We start from the raw sequence: 19,057 nt of genomic DNA on the forward strand, positions 1-19,057 counted from the left end.
GCTTTTTTAGGTTTTAATTAGGAATAAAGTTAAAAAATATGCCAACCAATCTGCATCAAGAAATGTGATAATATTAATCACACTGCATATTCTGGGAACGATGGATTCCAATTAAAACCTTATTTGGGTTGGTTTGCTTGTGGAGTTCATAACTTAATATTACAACCGAAGTTGGATCTATGTCACTAAGGTTTAACCTTATGCATCATCAATCATCCAATGAATTATCACAGAAACTAAAACAAAAGGAACACATCGTGAAATTACTGACAACATGAAAGCGTTGACCAGTGAGTGAAATTTAGAGAAAGAGAAAATAAAACACGCAAAAAGACAAAACCATATATATAAAGAAACAAAATACATACACGACAAAAGGTGAGCATTACCCCAATATTATCATGTTGGTGACCAGCTAAGGGACTTAAACGTCTACATTATAGATCCAATAAGAATAAACTAACCCCTAACTGTACATTTTGACTTTGTCCAAGGGGCATTCTTTTCTCCCCATCCCAATATTTATATATTTATCTACTTATATATATATAGATAAAAAGGTAGAAGAAAGACTGGTTGCTTTTAGCGGTGTATTTGTTTAAGGTTTGATACTAGAGATAGTGCTACACTGCTAGATCAGCAATATTGGTTTCTTATAGTCTAAAAGTGCCCGACCAAAGAGATCCACTATGGATCTGAATTGATAATACTCACAATCATGCATATTGAACCTAATAAAAAAAAGCTCAAGTCTGGTCAAAGCTCTTAGATTTTTGGTGAATTAGGATGATAAGAGAATGCCCATTAATTGCTGCTAAGATGATGTTGTATAACTTATAGAAAATTGAAGTTAAAGAAATCGAGTTTGTAATTAAAGATAGAGGAATATCTGAATATATATATATATATATATATATATATATATATATATATATATATATATATATATATATATATATATATATATATATATATATATATATATATATATATATATATATATATATATGCACTTGGATTGAAAGCTTTAAAGATGGTTCTCATGAATAACAGTATCCTGCACTTTGCAAATGGGGCTGACCATTTAGTCTTATGTTTCTTAAACAAAAAATTAAATCAAATAGTAGTTTGACACTAAATAACTTGTTTAAAAGGAGTGCATGCAAATACGATGAAACACTATCATTTTCAATTAAATAAATAAACAAAGTCAAAGCAATGATCTTGGCACTAGCGATGAACAGTAAATGGCTAATCGTGCCACATTTAGCCACACATAAATTAGTAGTCGTCTAACCTATATATTTCAGGGTGGGTATTAAACAAGTATCAGCCTATAAAGAAACCGTCCCTTGAATCTTGATAGATTAATAAGTGCTCACGTCACATAATTTTTAGCTAGTATATATAGTATTTTAATTTGTCTAGACCTCAAAATAATTTGTGGCACTAGTTAATGTTTCACCCACATTTCTTATATCTTCACACAGTAGTACGTTTTAGCGTGTGCACCCTACCACTTCAAAATTTTGTCTTCTTTGCGCATTTGAGTGCAACTAATTCTGCTCATAAACGCATGCAACTACATTCAGCATTATATATATGGTCTTGGTTATCAAAAGGAAGACCAGTCAAGTAGAAAGAAACACGAAGAACAATCAATAATGGGCCAAAGTGAGAAAGCTCCGCATGAACAAGTTTATTAAAAGAGATCGATCACTACAAGGAGTAGTTTGTGGTAAAACAAAAGGATGAATGGAGAATATTCATGGACTAGTTGGGCTAAGTGGTTCATGGCACAAGGATCCAGCCCATTCTCATGTATCCATCAACTATAATTGGCCCAAAGTTTTATGGTTTATAAGAAAGAAATAAAACTCAATCAGTACAAGCCAAACAAACCTATCTTGGACTATTAAATGGACCACAGATGTATATATGAGAAACGTCATGTGAGTAAAGTAGATAGCACACTGGGCAATAGGCAGAGATTTATTTCCTGATACAGCTCGATCAAAATTGAACCCCACAGCTTTTTAATGTCAGCATGGTTGTCAATAGTAAAATCAGGTACCTATCATTTCATTAAAATGGTACTTATATATCGTACCAGCAATAGACACGAATCCACTTTTAAGACAAATTTATATGTAATAAGGATTTGTGGGAAGAAAAATCGAACGTGAAGACTTAGTAATCCAAGGTTCTTTGTAAAATAGCTTACGAAGGATTAAGCCTCAGCCAAATATGCACCCAAACATGTTTTTGTCCATGTTCATTTCCATACTCTCTAATTGATTTTCCATATATAATTCATTTAATCTTTCGGAAATTGATTCTAAATACCTTAAATTATGCATCGTAATGGTCTACCAATTTATAAGTTATTTATGTGATCCTTTCCTTTCCGGATATATTTGAACTTAAATTTAAATTGGATTTATTTCGGTTATGAATATCAAACATTGATGTATTTTATGTTGATTGGTCTGATTATAAGAGATTTTTTATGGAAAGTTGATAGGAGAGTTTATGATTTATTTTTTATTTTAATTGCAAATATAGTTCAATACATATCGATTGAAGGCAAACGGGCAACAAGTTGCGTCGCTAGTCTTTTCTGGATAGCAAAACCAATTCTTTTGAAAACTATATTTGTGGATCTAGGAGATATGACATTAGAATGCATGACCCGTTGGACTCTATTGAGGAGCTTCACCGCCTCTGGTGTGAGAAAACCAAATATATCGAATGCAAAAAGGACAAACACATGTTGATTTGCTATACATGCATTCTCGTGTTTTACCACTTTGCACGCAGCGGCTTTCAATGCGGCATGCAAACCAACGAGAGGAGAGACCCCAGTAAGATCCACGCACGCATGCTTCCCTCCTATCCATCCAAAGACCAAAATGTCAGCCGGTCTAAGTGTGGACAGTCCTTCCATGTTTATGATTTATTTTGAATTTGGAATTTGAATTTGGATTTGTGTTTCATTAATTTGGTTATGATAAACTAAAACCGATTGTTTTTCTATTTATCAAACAATGAATCCGGGTGGTAAATCGGACAGTCCTTCCATGTTTTTATCCAACACGACACTATACGAGTTATTTTTTTCACAACCCGAACACGAAACGACACCAGGTCGTGTTTTTTTTTTTTTTTGTTAATTTGTTAACACAGACACCATCCATTTAAAAAAAACGACAAATATGACAACACAACAAAAATTATATAAAATATCTATTTGTTTATTTAATTCATGCTTAATCATATAAATGTGTCAACCATAAGACTCACTTATAGATAAGTTCAAAAGGCTAAATAAGGATTAAGACATAAAAATGCAACTAAATTTCTTCAAACTAAAGATATAAAAAATCATCAAATCTATGCTTTTATTGTCAAAGTATATTATGACACGCGTTAAACACGAGGAACATAAATTAAATACATACAACATTAATAGGTAACATTGTCTTAAGTGAAATTTTAATAAAAAAATGTTAGTTAGATTTATTTTTAGAGTTTTTGAACCAAATTTATTAAATAAAAATATTTAATATTTATATTAGAGCAATTTGGTTTTTTAATACGATATTTTTTAACATAAATGATCCACGTGATCTTTGTTTTATCACAACATGATGCAACTCTTTGGTTAAAACATGTTGCGTAGTAGCTTTATCAGTTGATTTTTTTCGGTGTACCCACTCTCGTGGAGGCTCATATGGCTTTTCTCATATTGACCATGTAAAACCAAAATCAACAATAAGTTGTTATATGTATCAGCAACGTTAAATTTCACAAAGAAATTTGATAAACATTACAATTAAAGTGCATTGTCATAACTATAAACATCAAATTCAGACATTATAATTTGGTCAATTCTAATGTATTTTTTATTTATAAGAATTAAAATATGATTTTTTTAGGCTACACCCAATCACATATACATATCTTCCAATTGAAGAAATTATTACAAAAAAACATGCTATGAACAAAAATATAATATTAGTTTCATAATTTGTCAAAGCTTAACACTAATAAATAATAATGAACTTTCACAAATCTTACATTTTGGTCACTAAATCCAACTAACAAATGAAATTCAATTTAGATGATTGATTCAAGAAGTGCATCAATGACTTTTTGTAGTTCATTTTAGGGAAATGCTAAGACCTATTGAGATATGAGGGAACAGTCTGTGAGGCTACGGTTGGTTTCTGGAGAGAAATACAAATTCAAAATCATTGTCACACCCCCAAACCGGAACAGCGGAAACGTTCGGGGGCGGAGAACATCATGTTCAGTACTATACAAATGCACAAAGTAAAACATGCAACAACATCATCCATTGCATTAATAATATATTTAATACAAGTGTGTTCTGAATGTATTTGTAAGACACCAAAAATAGATATATCAAAATAAAAGACGAGTCTTGAATGTGCTCCGTCTTCTCAAAACCTGGTCCAGTGTACATGTCTACTGGTGACCTGAGAATACAAGTTATTTTGAAAGAGTAGATCAACATTTAAGCTGGTGAGTTCATAAGTATTTTAGTGTCAAATGTTTGTATTAGTTTGATGAAAATGTTTGTAAGTGTCTTGATGTATAGTTTGTAAGTGTTTGATGTAAATGTTTGTATACTTCCTAGAAAATCCTTAATTTTCTACTAAATTAGAAAGTAGTCTTCTACCAAGACCGGACTGTTCAGTATGTTTGTTCTTTTGTAGAAGTGAGTGTTTTCCCCAATGTATGACTATCATTACCAGAAAGTAGTTTACATTATTGTTTATGTGAGAAGATCACTATATGAATGTAAAGGGAAAATGAAGATGTACAGTAGTATTGTATATAGTAATTACAGATGTACTAACTACCTTAAAACCAACTTGTTTAATTAAGGTAAAATGTGATGAGGTTATAATCACACTTGATTGACTAATATAAAACACGACGTTCCAAAGACATCGAAATGGTATGACATTTGTCACCCGTAGACATGCAGGTCCCACTTTAGCTAGCAGCAAGGTGTAGGATGGTCAATCCCCTATAGATCGATACATAAACTCATGCTCTCCCTCCAGGAGACTCTAGTTACAAAATGTGACACAACAGTATATTGTCAATGTCATGAAGTAGTAGCTCACATTAATGTTATCTTGTTCTTGTATTAGTATAGTATGTTCCTTCTGTTCTAGTGTATAGTATGTTCCTTCTGTTATTTTTATAGTATGTTCTTTCTGCTCTTGTTATAGTATGCTCCTTCTTGTTCTAGTTCTAGTATGTTTGAACTGACTCTTGTAAGTTTCATTGTTCTAGAAATAGTAAGTAGTAATCCTCTAAACTATACCTATTACAGTTTACTAGCAAGCTCTGTAGTTGAATAACTGATCATGTTTGTACACCTTTCCTACCAAAAGGTATTGAACTTATTGGAAGAACTTTTATATCTACATACATATACATTGTAACAGCCCAAAATCTCAAGTATTGCTAAGTTGCATTTTGGGGGTGTTTTAAAGGGGGGACTCGGCGAGTTGGAGCCAGACTCGCCGAGTAGGGTCGCAGTTGTGGTCGCGGGTTCGTGGCTGGACTCGACGAGTCCAGGTATGGACTCGGCGAGTCGACGCTGTTCAGTGGAAAACCCTAGCCGTTCAGCTTGGGACGTATATAAGGGATCTTATGCCTCCATTGTTCGCCTTTTTGGCCGACTGAGAAGGACCCTAAATCGGTTGTGGGCATCCAGAACAAGGATTGAAGATCATTGGTGATTTGAGGAAGTTATTGTCCAAGAAGGAGAAGGTTTTGGCTAATGGGACAGCAAGGGAATCACGTTTTGAGGCTTGGGGACACTGAGAGTGCATGATTCAGGTAACCTTTCGGATTATTTTCTGTTATGTGAATGTGTGCATGGATTTAGGGTTTGTGAAACCCATTTGGAGATTAGAGGGATTGTTGTGTTGTTATCCAACGTTTATAACCCTGTATTAGTACCCCTTAGAGGTCCAGAAGGTCCTATGTTTATATATTCGGGAAAATATGTATCTCAGGAAGCAGTTTGATCGATTGCATGGCGTGGACTCGTCGAGTCGGATGATCAGACTCGGCGAGTAGCTTGAAGATTTACTGGGACTCGCCGAGTTGTTCTTCAGACTCGGCGAGTGGAGTCGGGGTGGCCCCGCGATTCTTCCAGGAGTGACTCGTCGAGTCAAAGAGGATACTCGACGAGTAGAAGGGGAATCTTAGAGGATTGAAGGACGACCAGACTCGCCGAGTCGTCAGGGAACTCGCCGAGTCCAGTCGAGCTGACAATGGACTGTTGACCAGAGTTGACTGGTGTGATTTCTTAGGGTCAGTTAACGTGGAAGATAGAAGTATTAATAAGGGATATATGATGTTGCAGGGAGCTTGTAGCTCGGAGGATCAAGTGCAAGGGATTTTAGGAGTTGCTATCTTCCAGTGTCCGCGAGGTGAGTCTTCTCACTATACTGTACCCGGAAGGGTTTGACTGTGTGACCGGAAGGTCGGATATGTTATGTGATATGTATGCTATATGTGGTAAGTTAATTGTTATATGTGCTATGTATGATATGTGGGCCGGAAGGCAAAGTGTTATGTGACAGAAAGGTCAGGTATGATATGTGATGTATGTGCTTGAGTGTTAGAGTAAATGTATTATGTGTTATATATGTGTATGGGCCGGAAGGCGATTACCTTATGGGCCGGAAGGCAAATATCTTATGGGCCGGAAGGCGATTATCTCATGGGCCGGAAGGCATTGTGCAGTGGACCGGAAGGTCAGGGCCTGGAAAGGCGTATTTGTGTAAGGTGTATATTGGGGAACTCACTAAGCTTCGTGCTTATAGTATTTATGTTATGTTGTTTCAGGTTCTTTCAGCAACGCGGAATGGCATCGGCTTGATTGTACACACCGAGGAAAGAGTTGTATTTTGGAGGATCCTGGTTGTCTATTCAAATGAAAATGGAACTATGTTTTGTAATTCGAATATGAACAAGATTTTAAACAAGTGTTTTAATATTAAATTGATTAGTTAAATGAAAAATTTTGTTATTGAAAACCACGGTGTTACAAATTGGTATCAGAGCCTTGGTTTGAGGGATTCGGACGCGCCTACGGGTGAATCTGGACTCAAACTGAGGAATTAAGAAAAGGTTTTCAAATAAATAGTTTTCTAAAAGTGAATAAGAGTTCAAAGAGAAATCCAGAAAGAGCAGTGTGTACAATCAGCCAGAGCCAAACGGTGATTTCCCAAAATACCCTTACTTTTGTATTAGGAAATATCTATTATGCACTTTATGAGATATTATTGCATGCTAGAGACAGGCTAGGTATTTCATATCTTAGGACTAGAGTGGCCTGATTTGTGATGCCTTAGTCTAGAGTTTGCTGTTATATGCGCGTTATGCTTTTGTGTGTATGTGATGAGTGAGAGTACCTAGTTAGAACGCTCAAGGGGTAAAGCTACAGGGTACAGAGGTACTTCCGAGGATGAGTCGAGAAGGTGGGGCTACCACAGATGGGGAGTCCTATGTATGCTTCAATGCTCGAATGCTGCTTGCTTTGTGCTTTGTGGAGTTATCGATGATGGGAGTCAGCTACTAAGTGAGTATGACGATACTCAGGAGGTAGATGGCTGGCATCATTAGGAACTCTTCAGCAGCTGATAGCAAAGAAGTGGGAGGACAGCGGAAGGGACTAGGGAGTAAACCTAGCCAGATGAGTGCGCTGGTAGAGTAGAGGATTTCGCTGGAAAGCGAGCACGCGCGATGAGATGGGTGAAAGAGCAGGTTTATCAGCTACTTAGGAACTCTGGGATGGCCCGTGTGGAAAGTATGGGTAGATGTGGCAGGTAGTATGGGCCCGTACTACTGAAAGCAGAGGACCCATACTTGATACAGGGGGCATTCTGAAGGTCCTAAGGAACAGATTGAGGAGTGATGTTATGGTTCGAATACCATACATCGGAGCGGATACAGAGTGATGTTATGGTCAGGGCACCATACATCGGAACAGATTGAGATAGATGATGTGGTCCGCGTACTATACTTTGGAGCAGATTGAGGTGTGGTGCTATGGTTCAGGTACCATACACCGAAGCATGATGAGGAGGGATGTCATGGGATGAGTACCATGGTTCGTAGTGGATGATGCTTGTGGCTATCTTGTTATCCGGTTATCGATCGGACGAGCACGAGCGAGCGAGATGTGAGGATTCGCGGGATCCTGCGTGATGAGGTTGCTGCATTGTTGCGGGCTGAGTCGCCAGAATTGTTTGGGTCGATCAGGACCACTATGATTGAAGTAGTTTGATGAGCGATATGCGGCTCTCGCAGAGACGGCTGCCGCGGCAGTTACAGCGGCTGTAGCAACGGCAAAGAAAGGGGCTAGTCGGGGTTTTCAGTATCGGGACTTCTATTATGCGAAGCCTCCCACATCCGATGGAGTTCAGGACCCGATTGTTGCTATGAGATGGTTATCAGATATGGAGGGGTGTTTCTCCACGAGTCTATGCCCTGCTGATCAGAGGGTGAGGTGTGCTCTGAACCTATTGAGGCTCGGGGCGAAGGATTGGTGGAGATTGACTACGAGGTCATTTTCCGATGCGCAGAGGGCTGCGGTCTCATGGGATCAATTCGGAGGGATGTACAGTACTCGCTATGTTCCGTGGGATGAAAAGGAGAAATTGGCTCGGAAGTTCCTTGAGCTGAAGCAGGATTTGGAGTCGGTGACTGAGAGCACCGGGATGTTTATTGAGGGGGCGATGTTTTGCCCTGAGTTCGCTTCAGAGCAGGCTCAGATGTCCCGATATCCGAGTATGCTCAAGGGGGGGGGGGGGTATCAGACAGTTCGTGTCTGCGCAGAGGCGCGAGACCGTGTTGGTATCGCAGGAGGCCGCCATGTGGCGTGAGTTAGAGATTGAGTTGCAGTTGCGTGAGATGAGGCAGGCCCCGATGCAGTCGCAGTCGGCGCCGGAACGGTCCATGACCGTAGACGTTAGAATGGGGGATCAGAGCGGTCACACTTGTGGGAAGTGTGAGAGAGATGGCACTGGAGCTTGTTGGTCCAGTGGTGCATGCCGCAAGTGCGGAAAGGAGGGGCACGGTGCACGGGATTGTCGGCAGTCAGTACCAATTCGGGATTTCAGGATTTGTTATCAGTGTCGGCAGGTTGGACATTTGAGGGTCAACCGTCCACAGTTTCCTGCAGGACCGGTGCAGGCTCTAGCATCGACCACCTTGAGGAGTTCAGGAGGAGGACAGGATGGAGCAGAGCCCAAGGGCTCAGGGTCGTGCTTATCGGTTTGCGGCAGAGGGAGACGGAGCAGTGCCGGAGGCAGCTGCGGGTATGATGCTCTCTTGATGTCTTGATTAGCTTGCGTTGATTGTGGCGTATTGTTTGTGCTGGTGTCTGGTGTGGATTTCGATGCGGTATTCGTTGTTTCGCGGGTTTGGCATGGGTATGGATTGGTGTTTCAGGTTTTCGTTTGGCATTCGTTGTTCCCTGATGGTTTAGAATGATTATAGTTTGGTGTTTTGGTGCCGGTAGCCTTGTGCGGTTTTCGATGCGATATTCAACCTTTGGCAGGTTGTGAGTTTGGTTATGGGTTATTGCTTGGGGATTCCGTTGGTCATCGTTCGTGAGGGTTGAGAGTGGAGATGCGGCACTGGGTTGAGTGTCGGGTAGCATCTGCAGTTGTGGAGTGGATAATTGAAAGATCGGATCCTTTTGAGCGGATTGATCAGGGAGGAGATGTGTTTTGCTGAGGGTTGCTTACGCTTGTGGGAAGCAGTCAGTGGGTAAATGTTATCTTTGTGCAGGATGGTTCTGAAAGATCGTTAATGACGATCGGTGGCAGTTAGTCAGTGCTTTAGTGGGGGAGAATTGTAAAATTCTCCGGGAGATCGATGAGTATGTAAGGGTGCTTAGCTGTTGGGATTCAGCAGTGTTGTCAGCGCAAAGTATAGGCCGACGAGAGCGAGTGTTGGGCATGCGGGGCGAGATACAGACCTAGGGCATTTGATTGTGGAGGCCTGAGAGGAGGCCAGGATCAAGCTTGAGTAAGTAATCGGAATTTTGCGATCAGAGTATTGGTACGTTTGAGGTACGTGATGGGTTGTACTGCATTAATCCCACGGGATTATGTTGTGCATATTTCTAGAGCTGGAACCGGAAGGTTCCCAGAGTTAGAACCTGAGGGTTCGCAGAGTTTGGGTGTACGGACCCACAGAGATATAGCCTCGAGTGGCTAGTATGTGTTATGAGAGTCGGTCCAGTCATACTGGAGACTCTGTTGGTATTGCTGGATTAGTTTGAGATTTGCGGATCGCGTATGTTGCGGTGTGATTGCATTGGAAGGTCTGGCCCCGGGTTATTGATCTTGTTTAGCGGAGGCAGTGATTTTGATGAGTGGAGAGAGTACATGGGATTGAGAGCCCCTGCAATGAGAACCAGAGTATGTGAATAGCAGTTACGCAAAAAGGGTGGTGTCGCTTGGGGCGAGCACCGTGGCACCGGTTGGAGTGGCATTATGTTCAAGAGGGTTCTGTGAAAAAGGAAAAAAAAGAGGGTATGTAACTTCGAAGGGGGTGCAAGTTCACGAAAGTGAAAGCTGCAGAGCAGAGTTATAGTTAGAGTATTTCGAGGATGGTTTTGAGCATCGTGTTCGCGGCAGTGGAGTAGGAACCCATCCGGTTGGGATGTCTGTTGAGGCTCAGAAGGGATGCATGGGGAGAGAAAATTTTAAATTCTCAGTGTGAATCTGATCAGAGTGTAGGGTGGATGTAGTGGTTCATCTTGGGAGATGTTCGAGGATACCATCAGTGTATCGGGTCTTTCCACCTGCGGGTGTTGGGACTAGTTCAGTATGTGTATGTAGTGGCAAGGGGAGAACTTGTGAGAGTTGCTCTGAGAGTGAGAATGGATCTCTCAGTCGGTCCGGAATGGACAAAGTGGGCTTTGGATCGGGGATCCGGTGGTTCATGGTTTCCTAACCCTTATTGGTCGAGCGATTGTTGGGATTCAGAGCAGATTCAGCAGATGAGACAGAGGTTGTTGACCGCCCAGAGCCAACAGGAAAGTTATGCGGACAGACGCCGGTCCGAGCTTGAGTTTCAGGTCGATGACTTAGTACTCCTGAAGGCCTCTCTTTGGAGAGGAGTGATTCGATTCAAGAAGAGGGGCAAGTTGGGGCCCCGGTACATTGGGCCTTTTCATGTGATTGCGGGGGTAGGCCGGGTGGCCTAACGGTTGGAGTTGCCCATGGATTTGGGACAAATCCATGATATTTCTTTTCATGTGTCGCAATTGAGGAAGTATGTAGCCGATGAGTCGGCAGTGTTTCCATTAGAAGACCTTCAGGTGGATGCAAGCCTGAATTATGCCGAGAAGCCAGTAGTCATCAGAGAACGGAAGATCGAGGTTCTAAGGAGCAAGGGGATACCTCTGGTGCTAGTTCAGTGGCAGCGCCGGAGGGGATCGGAAATGAACTGTGGTCTGGAACGTGATAGGTGGGGGCAGCATCCGGAGCTAATTTCAGAGTGAGACTTCGAGGGCGAAGTCTGATTCTAGTGGGGAAGAATTGTAACAGCCCAAAATCTCAAGTATTGCTAAGTTGCATTTTGGGGGTGTTTTAAAGGGGGGACTCGGCGAGTTGGAGCCAGACTCGCCGAGTAGGGTCGCAGTTGTGGTCGTGGGTTCGTGGCTGGACTCGACGAGTCCAGGTATGGACTCGGCGAGTCGACGCTGTTCAGTGGAAAACCCTAGCCGTTCAGCTTGGGACGTATATAAGGGATCTTATGCCTCCATTGTTCGCCTTTTTGGCCGACTGAGAAGGACCCTAAATCGGTTGTGGGCATCCAGAACAAGGATTGAAGATCATTGGTGATTTGAGGAAGTTATTGTCCAAGAAGGAGAAGGTTTTGGCTAATGGGACAGCAAGGGAATCACGTTTTGAGGCTTGGGGACACTGAGAGTGCATGATTCAGGTAACCTTTCGGATTATTTTCTGTTATGTGAATGTGTGCATGGATTTAGGGTTTGTGAAACCCATTTGGAGATTAGAGGGATTGTTGTGTTGTTATCCAACGTTTATAACCCTGTATTAGTACCCCTTAGAGGTCCAGAAGGTCCTATGTTTATATATTCGGGAAAATATGTATCTCAGGAAGCAGTTTGATCGACTGCATGGCGTGGACTCGCCGAGTCGGATGATCAGACTCGGCGAGTAGCTTGAAGATTTACTGGGACTCGCCGAGTTGTTCTTCAGACTCGGCGAGTGGAGTCGGGGTGGCCCCGCGATTCTTCCAGGAGTGACTCGTCGAGTCAAAGAGGATACTCGACGAGTAGAAGGGGAATCTTAGAGGATTGAAGGACGACCAGACTCGCCGAGTCGTCAGGGAACTCGCCGAGTCCAGTCGAGCTGACAATGGACTGTTGACCAGAGTTGACTGGTGTGATTTCTTAGGGTCAGTTAACGTGGAAGATAGAAGTATTAATAAGGGATATATGATGTTGCAGGGAGCTTGTAGCTCGGAGGATCAAGTGCAAGGGATTTTAGGAGTTGCTATCTTCCAGTGTCCGCGAGGTGAGTCTTCTCACTATACTGTACCCGGAAGGGTTTGACTGTGTGACCGGAAGGTCGGATATGTTATGTGATATGTATGCTATATGTGGTAAGTTAATTGTTATATGTGCTATGTATGATATGTGGGCCGGAAGGCAAAGTGTTATGTGACAGAAAGGTCAGGTATGATATGTGATGTATGTGCTTGAGTGTTAGAGTAAATGTATTATGTGTTATATATGTGTATGGGCCGGAAGGCGATTACCTTATGGGCCGGAAGGCAAATATCTTATGGGCCGGAAGGCGATTATCTCATGGGCCGGAAGGCATTGTGCAGTGGACCGGAAGGTCAGGGCCTGGAAAGGCGTATTTGTGTAAGGTGTATATTGGGGAACTCACTAAGCTTCATGCTTACAGTATTTATGTTATGTTGTTTCAGGTTCTTTCAGTAACGCGGAATGGCATCGGCTTGATTGTACACACCGAGGAAAGAGTTGTATTTTGGAGGATCCTGGTTGTCTATTCAAATGAAAATGGAACTATGTTTTGTAATTCGAATATGAACAAGATTTTAAACAAGTGTTTTAATATTAAATTGATTAGTTAAATGAAAAATTTTGTTATTGAAAACCACGGTGTTACATACATAATATATAACTAAGATTTAAACGACACTCAAACAAACAACCGATACCCTAAGTCCACAATCAAACAAGGAACATGAAATAAAGAGAGTTATTAATCCTAAGCCCTTTCAACCTTATTTATATAACTATATCTATATAGACATGATTTTGATAATATATAAGTTTAAAAGAGTTTTGTAAAACGATAAAGAGTTTATCATATAAATAGACTTTTTAACCATTTGAATGGTTATTGATGACTTGATGTTAGTTTATAAAATGATTTGAAATGGTTTGTTTGGTAACACAGTTTTGAAGTCTAAGAAATCCTCTTGTTTGATAGTTATAAATCACATGTGATTGATACTATAACTATATTGTTTTCTACTTGTATTCCCCCCCCCCAATAAAAGCATTTAAAATAATTAAAGATAAGTTTAGGGGTATGAAGTCACCCGTAGTGAGTGATTCGAAAAAAAGATCGATATAGGATGCTAAGTATGCCAAGTGAAGTCTCGAGCACAAACGGATCCTATTAAGCATATAATGACACATATACGTATATAATTAGTGTATATAACAACTAATCATGTAAGTGAACAACCTTAGGTGCTAGGAAACACTTGCAATGAAGTGTTACAATCACATATGATTGATGGAAGGGTGTTCACGGCCACACTATAAGTTTTTACGGCCACACATGAATTGTTTACGGCCCAAGGCTTGATCCTATGAAGGGTTTACGACCAAGACTTGATCCTATGAAGGGTTTACAGCCACATCATGATCTTATGAAGGGTTTACGGCCATGGATGAAGGGTTCACGGCCTAACCTTCAATCTAATAAAGGTTCACGACCCTATGAAGGGTTTACGGCCTTGAACTCTTGATCGTCATGCAAATAAGTGGTTGTTTCATGGTTGGAATCAAGTGTTTTTAGTGGATAACTAGACGATAGAAGAGATACTTACGTTTTGGAAGCCTTTAGGGAGTTTACAGCCTAAGAAAAAGTGTGTGTTCTTGGTGTTCTTGGTTAAAAGATGATGATTTGAAGATCTAAACCCAAAGTGTGGAATTCATGGATGAAATCAAAGAGCTTCACGTGAATAAGAAGGACATCAAGTAAATATGGAAGAATCACTTACGATTTTGAAGAGAAAGGAGAGTTATCTTGATGATACTTGAGAGACTTTTGAGAGTTCTAGACTTGAAGATGTGAGAAATGAAGAAATAATGAAGGAGCACCATATATATGAAGAGGGGTTCACGGCCAACATGGGTTCACGGTCGTGAACCCTAGTTTGCGGTCGTGAACACCTTGTGAAGATATTTTCGGCTCAATTGGAACTCAATGAAGTCAATTTAATACATCCTAACACACAATACTTAAGTGTACTAGGATTAGAACTCTCAAACAGACCCTTAACAAAGCTAAAAGTTAACAGAAACAAGTCTAACTTTTGATTGAATTGATTGGCTTTACAAGACAGAAATTTCGGTTGTCACATCATCCCCTCGTTAAAGGGAATTTCCTCCCGAAATTAGAGTTTAATCAAATATAGATAACTAAGGGAAAAGATGAGGATATTTCAGTTTCATTTGATCCTCCCGCTCCCAAGTGAATTCAGGTCCCCGCTTGGCATTCCAGCGAACGTTCACTATCCGGATACGACTTTGCTTCGTTTTCTTGACCTCACGGTCCATGATCTGTACTGGTTCTTCCATGAAGTTGAGGCTCTCGTCTATCTCGATTTCATCGAGTTGGATAACAAGAGTCTCGTCGGATAGACACTTTTTCAAGTTCGAAACGTGGAAAGTAGGGTGTACGTTACTAAGTTTGTGAGGTAGTTTGAGTTTGTAAGCTATAGGGCTGATTCTAGCGAGAATATCAAAAGGCCCTATGTATCTTGGATTTAGCTTCCCACACTTTCCGAAGCGTATCAAGCCCTTCCAGGGTGAGACCTTCAATAAAACACGGTCACCAACCTGGAATTCCAAAGGTTTCCTTCTCTTGTGTGCGTAACTTTTCTGTCCTTCTCTATAGGCTTTCAATCGTTCACGAATTTGAACGATCTTCTCTGTCGTTTCCCGAATGATTTTTAGACCCATGAGAGTGCTGTCAGGGACTCTTCCTTTAGCTAACTAGGTGTCACCCACTTCCGCCCATCACATAGGGGATCTGCACTTTCGACCATAGAGGGCTTCAAATTGAGTAGCCTTTATGCTTGTTTGATAATTGTTATTGTAGGAGAGCTCGACAAGGGGTAAATGAGTATCCCATGCCTTTCCAAAGTCTATCACACAAGCTCGCAACATATCTTACAGAGTTTGTATAGTCCTCTCACTTTGTCCGTCGGTTTGCGGATGGTAGGCTGTACTCATGTCCAGCCTAGTTCCTAGGGAACTTTGTAGCGACTGCCAGAATCTTGAAGTGAATCTACTATCTCTATTAGAGATAATGGATATGGGAACACCATGCAGTCGTACAATCTCCCTAATGTAGGTTCTTGTTAGTTTTTCCATCTTGTCAGTTTCTTTGATAGGCGGGAAGTGTGCGGACTTTGTAAACTTGTCTAAAATCACCCATATGGTATCGAGACCACCCGTTGTCTTGGTCAAATTGGTTATGAAGTCCATTGTGATCCTCTACCACTTCCATTCCGGTATCTCCGGTTGTTGTAGTAAACCTGAAGGTTTCTAGTATTCAACCTTAACCTTGGCACAAGTAAGACACTTACTCACGAAGGTAGCAATCTTTGCTTTCATGTTAGGCCACCAGTATAACTTTTTGAGATCTAGCTAAATCTTATCTGAACCTGGGTGGATGGAATATCGAGTATTATGCGCTTCGGTCATGACCAAGTCTCTGAAACCACCGCGCATGGGTGTCCAGATCCGATCCATGAGATACAAGGCTCCGCCACCTTTGACTTCCAAGTTTTTATTCATCCCTCTTTGGGATTCATCTGTCACATTTTCAGGTTTCAAGGCTTCTAGCTGAGCCTCTTTTATTAGTGTGGACATATGTGAGTGGATAGTCATAGTCCATGATTTGAATCTATGACCAGAGTATTCTTTCCGACTTAGGGCATCAGCTACTATGTTGGCTTTACCCAGATGATAACGAATTTCGCATTCATAGTCATTGAGTAGCTCGACCTACCTTTGTTGTCTCATATTGAGCTCCTTCTGGTCGAATATATGTTGAAGGCTCTTGTGGTCTGTAAAGATAGTGGTTTTTGTACCATACAAGTAGTGTCTCCAAATCTTCAGAGCAAATACCATAGGCGCCGACCTTTCCTCGTTGCATAAGAACACAACCAAGCGCTTGGTTGGATGCATCGCAATAAACCATAAAGTCTTCTATCCCTTCTAGGAGGGACAGTATCGATGCACTGCATATGGCTCGCTTTAGCGTTTGGAACGCCTTCTCTTATCTCTCTTCTATAACGCCCCGTTTATTTAATAAATAAATAATACATTAATGATTGTATAATAGCCCTAAAATCAATAATTATACAGTAAGGTGTTAGTTTCGGGGTGCCGAATGATATACTTTTGATTTTTGGGGATTAAAGAGTAAATATCGGACTTATTCTTAGAAGGATTCTTGAATCCAGGGTAGAAATGGTAATTTATGGATCTTAATCAAGAATAGTTTGTAGAGAAGGGTTTGTTATGGAATTATTAGACTCATATTGAAGAGATATATGGGAGCAAGGATCAAAGGGTAATTTTGGGACTTCATATGAAGGGAAATGGAGAAGGAGGGGCCGGTTTTGTCATTATGGGCCAAATTTTGAATGGAGTCGGGTATATATCTTCATTTCCGTCACCCTCTAAACCCTAAACCTAGTAGATGCACCAGCCGCCACCCTTCCCTCACCCCACCTTCCTCCAGCCATCACCACCCCTCTTCCCCTCTTATGACCGACGCCACCACCACTTCGTCTGTTATGACGAGCCAAGACAACCGATGAATCCTCCATGACCGGAGAAACTGAAGAACACCAGGAGGGCTAGCGGATGATCCTCCTCCATCCACCACTGCGCCGTTGTTGTGGAAGACGAAGCTTCCGACGTAAGTCAGATGGGAAGGCCGGAGGTGTCGAGGTTGCTGTTGTCGTGCATCGAACTCGTCGAGGATGTCGCTGTCACTCGCGTTACTGCCACCGCCGGACACCATATCGTGGTTGTTGCCACTTTCCTGCTACCATCTACTACCGCTTGCCGCCTCCAGGTCATTGTTGGTTGGGTTAGTGTGATCAGTTCACGCTTGCGTGCGTTTTGGTGTTGCTACTCGAGGGTCGTTGTGCTCTTTTGGCCGGAAACCATGGAAAAATCACCATGGCTGCCAACCATGGTGGTTATCGCCACCTTCCTGTTTTGCCACCACCAGCCGCTGCGTGGTGATGGTGTGTGCGTGTCTCTAGATATGTGTGTGTGTGTGTTTATATTAGTGTGTGAGTGTGTGCTATCGGGATTGTGTTGTAATCTGTAATCGGTATCGGATTGATAAGAAAAACTCAAAAAAACCACCACCGTAGAGTGGTGGCAACCGCCTCCTACCGCCATCGGCCGCCGTGTCGGGTAGCGGTGTGCCTCGTTCCTATTGTGACTCGTTTGGGATGTTTACACAACGGACTAAAACCCTAATGGGCCTAATAAACCCTAACGGGCCCAATGAAGCCCTAATTGACCTAAAAGCCCAAACATGTGACTAATGGGTCTAATGAACCCTAACTGATCAAAATAACTAGCTATTGGGCCTATTAGGCTAAGATGGGATTGGAAACCCTAATTAGGGTTTAGAAAACCCTAATATTGGATTTATGGGCTTTGGACTTTGGGACCCACATTTGGGCCTTTGGAATTGGACTATGTATTAAGCCCAATCACACCATATGAATTATTTAGAAGTGTGATGGACTTAATGGATTAATTCCTTAATGGGTTAAGTGAGAAATACTTAACCCTAATTTTCATTTCATGTGAGAACCCTAAATTCATTGGGGCCTTCCTATTGGGCCTTGAGTTGGGCCTTACTTTTGGGCTTGGTGGTGGGACTATTGATGGCCAATCCAAGAACAAGTAAATGGACCAAAATAATTGGATGAGTTTTAGAGTAAGGCCCATGTGAAGGACTTGGGCCCAATTTGGAAAATTAGGCCATAGATGGGCCATAACTGGGCCTTTATGATTATGTGATATTGGGCTATGGGAATACCAATAGTTTGGACTAGAATAATTGAATGGGCCTTAAGGAAAGACCATGTAGAGGTCTGGGCCCAATTTGGAAAATTGGGCCACATGTGGGGCTTTGGCTCATTAGTTGACTTTTGGGCCTTTGGAGCGTGAGTTGGACCTTGGGCTTGGAAGCCAATTATTAATTGGGTGTTGTTTGATGTTGGCAGTTCGGGAATCTGTCAACCAGCAACTAGAGTTTAATCTGCGGGACTTCAGCAGTGCCAGGTGAGTTATACTCACTATATTCAAGGGTCTAAGGCACCAAGGCCGGCCTTTTGGATTGTTATCTGGTTATGTTATTCTAGTATGATATGGTAGATCGGTATCCTAGAGGGTAGGATAATATTATGTGGTATCTTGTATGATCTGTTAGATCGGTATCCTAGAGTGTAGGATAATATTATGTTGCATGTGGTATGATATGTTAGATCAGTATCTTGGTAGATAGGATTTTATATGTTGCTATGATCCGTTCAATCAGTATCCTGGTGGATAGGATGTTATATGTTGTTATGTTCTGTTAGATCAGTATCCTGGTAAATAGGATGTTATATGTTGCTATGATCCATTAGATCAGTTTCCTGGTAG

This window comes from Lactuca sativa, chromosome 5, assembly GCF_002870075.4.
Source record: "Lactuca sativa cultivar Salinas chromosome 5, Lsat_Salinas_v11, whole genome shotgun sequence".
NCBI classification, from domain to species: domain Eukaryota; kingdom Viridiplantae; phylum Streptophyta; class Magnoliopsida; order Asterales; family Asteraceae; genus Lactuca; species Lactuca sativa.